This window comes from Pinus tabuliformis, chromosome 8 (assembly GCF_031772625.1).
Source record: "Pinus tabuliformis cultivar Carrire ecotype Pingquan chromosome 8, CPIR1, whole genome shotgun sequence".
NCBI classification, from domain to species: Eukaryota; Viridiplantae; Streptophyta; class Pinopsida; order Pinales; family Pinaceae; genus Pinus; species Pinus tabuliformis.
Window position 1 is genome coordinate 1,912,005,899 of NC_142294.1, and position 3,439 is coordinate 1,912,009,337.

The 3,439-nt window shown below is 46.5% G+C and overlaps 1 pseudogene; it reads left to right on the top strand.

The window, feature by feature from the left end:
• Positions 1 to 2,669: 2,669 nt before the first annotated feature.
• LOC149244100 (protein MIZU-KUSSEI 1 pseudogene) lies at positions 2,670 to 3,078 on the top strand (annotated as a pseudogene).
• Positions 3,079 to 3,439: the final 361 nt, after the last annotated feature.

Genomic DNA, 3,439 nt, shown 5'->3' on the forward strand with positions numbered 1-3,439 from the left:
TCCCGCTGACACAAACTTCTACAATCTGCAGCTTCCTACACGCTTCCACTTTGATCTCTTCCATTGAGATTCTTCCAATGATTTCTGAGTTGGAAATAATTAATTCCTACTTGTCTATGGTTGTAATTTTCTAATTGAGGAGTTTGTTCCTATATAATAGGAATAAGCTAGAATATAGTTTTTCTTAGTTTAGTGTGTGGTTGAGAGAATATCTCAACCACACTACTGTACGTCTAAGATAGCATTCCTATCTTGAGACTATTGATTGTATAAATATGTGTGTAATTTCCTCATTCAACAATTAATAGAATATATTTTGAGTGACTGCAATTTTATCTTGGTATCAGAGCCTGTGAGGGCCTGGCCCCTCCTGGGCTTGGCCCCTCCTGGGCTGAGGGAAAGTAAAGAGTGTAGTATATGTTTGTTTGTCCATCTATATATCTGTTTGAGAGAACCGTAAGGCTGTGGCAGCGAAGACGGGCAGAGGGACTTGTCGCTCGTGGCTTCAGGTCGATGTTTGGACTGCCCAGCAGATCGGCAGCAGAGGTCGAGAGGTCGGATTGACTGCGCAATCCGCGGTGTGTCTGCCAGTGGGAGGAGATGTGTGCCAATTCGTGAAGCTGCGTGGAGCTCCGTAGCTGGATGCCAGAGAATTATTGCCAAGGGTTGTGATCTCTGGACCTACGGGCGGAGAATTGATGAAGGAATTCGATTGGAAAGGCGAGAGGGCGGAGGATGCGTGTAGCATAGAAAATCTCAGTAGTAATTTAAGCATCTTTTTTTTTTTCTAGCTGCTGCCGAATCGTCCAGGGTTCGTATCTACGTTGGAGAAAATCTATGGCTCGCCCCATGGGCCGTTGTAGTGAACCTAACGAGAATCGATGGATCGGTTCATACTCGAGAGTCCTGGAATGGGTGCTGATCGTTCTGTTATTAATTGGGGCTCTGCTTTCTTATCTGACTACCAAGTTCACAGAGTATTTTGGGCTCCATCCTTCCTGTCCGTGGTGTTCCAGGATTGATCATGTCTTGGGCAATGAAGAACAGGCCTTCTATACAAAATTCGTCTGCGATCTCCATGCCAGGGAGATTTCTTCTTTGGGTTATTGCCATGTTCATAAGAAGCTCTCTGATATGCAAGGTATGTGTGAAGATTGTTTGCTTTCATTTGCTACGGAGGATAGATCTAATTCGTGTGCAGATAGGTCTTTGGTGGAGGATTTTGCTGTGGTTCCTGAGTGTAATGGTGATGGGATTAAATTGGGTTCCAAGATGGAGCACGATGGTGATAAATACAATCAGGGAATTCATTTGGGTTTTCAGACGGGTAATCAGAGTGTTGAAAATCAACATGGGATTTATGTGGGTAATAACCTGGGTATGACTGGACATGGGTTTCATATAGATCATCAGAGTGAAGGCAATGAACACGAAATTCATCCGAGTTTCCAGATGGGTGACAACAATACGCTGAAGGAACAATTCACAGATGGCGGCCTTTGTTCTTGCTGCAAGGCCCCCGTGAAGATTAGATTTCTTCTGCAACCTTTAGTTCGGACCAAATTGAAAGATAGGAAAGAGAAGGATAAGGTTGATTTTGCTTCGGTAAATACGGAGATAGAATTGGTTAAGGATGCCGATGAAGAAGAAGCACAGTCGAGATCAGTGGGATATCCTGAGTCTGTATTTCGAGAGTACACTGATACGCATAAGAGAGCATTGGCTGAAGCAGAAACAGAAGCTATGAACTTGAATCCATTGGGTCATCTTGGTTTCGTCATCAGATTCAGGCAATGAGATGATTGCAGAGGATGGGGAAGGATTTGGTAGGCAGGACTTGCAAGGAGCAGAAACGGCAGTGGAGGTCATCTCTGAAAGTAGGATGAATGGTTTGGTTCATGATTTAAATTCAAATGTGGAGAATTGCTGGTATGATCCTGTTCATCCTGAATTTGTGTCAGAAAACAAAGTTGAAACTCACAATGATGTAATCTTGGAGGAAAATTTCAAGAAATCTGCCGAGGGGATTGAATCCTGGACCACACCAGAACAACTGCAAGGAGAAGTGAAAGGAAAATCAGAAATTGTTCGGCTTGGGGATTGTACAGCCGTGGAGATGCTAATGGCTGCCAGGGCCGACTGCAGCCTCCAGAACGATGCGAGGGACTGCTGGAACGAGATTCAATGGTTGGAAGAGGAGATTCGCGAGCAGAGCAACGCTGGCGGTGCTGAGGTGACGGTTTCTTTGATCAACAGCTTGATCAGCTGTGAGGGCACCACCGATCCGAGACGCCCACGATGCTCCAATTTTGCCCACAAACGATTTGCCGAAGGAGTTCGATTGGAGAGAGAAGGGAGCTGTGACCGAGGATTCACCAGTGATTTTCCGTGGTGGTTTACAGCTTGCCTGCTGGGAAATGAAGAGCAGTAGTGCTCCGCAGATATCTTCTGGACATGATTCATTAGAAAGGGCTCGGATGTTTCAACTTAATATCGAGGATTCGGCAGAGATGTCAACTTCCTTGTTGGCACTGAGGGTGAAGAGAATGGCACTTGTCAAGGCTTGCTTGAGCAGCGCCCTTTTCATAATTGCGGCGGCTCTGTTTGTCGACGCAGATGAACGACAAGGTTTCATCCATTTTGCGGTCTCCCCTCCGGATGATCCCGCTTCCGATGGCGGCTTCCTGCAGAGCGATTGGAATGCCTGCTAGGCCATCTGATAAGCCTTCTCTGGGCAGCAGAGTGACAGGGACTCTGTATGGGCACCGCAGAGGTCACGTGCATTTCGTGGTGCAGGAGGATCCGCGGGCTCAGCCCGTTTTGCTCCTGGAGCTCGTGACTCCGACGAATTCCCTTGCGAAGGAAATGGCGTCCGGGCTTGTGAGAATTGCTCTGGAATGCGAAATGACAGTGGGCAGGGGGAAATTGTTTCAGGAACCCATCTGGACCATGTATTGCAATGGCCGAAAGACGGGTTATGCCAATTTTATCTTCAAACAGAGGAAGCGCGCGCATTCGCCCTCATCGGTCGACTGCAAACTGGGGCTCGATCTGCGATTAAGATCCAACAGGGTCTGAAAGTCTGCACTTGTACAGCAGTTTGAAGCAATTCTGTCTGCAAAACCAGAGGAAGCTTGCTGACAAAGTAGCAGCAGCTGGATACTTTGTGGTTGTTCCTGATTTCTTTTATGGAGATCTGGTGCATCGAAGGCTAGGCCGTTTTTTTTTTTGCAACAGATTGTCAATGCATGCGAGCAGTTAGAAGGGGCGAGAAATTGCTGCTGAAGTGCCCCAGCAGGGGCGGCCTGCGACTTGGGATATGTGTAAAGGCAAATTAGTCTTGGAAATTTGTATACATATTGAGATTCGCGATCTCAATATGAAGTTATTTTGTTAGAATTAGCGACTCTAACGAATGACAGGTTCATGGAAGTTTCAA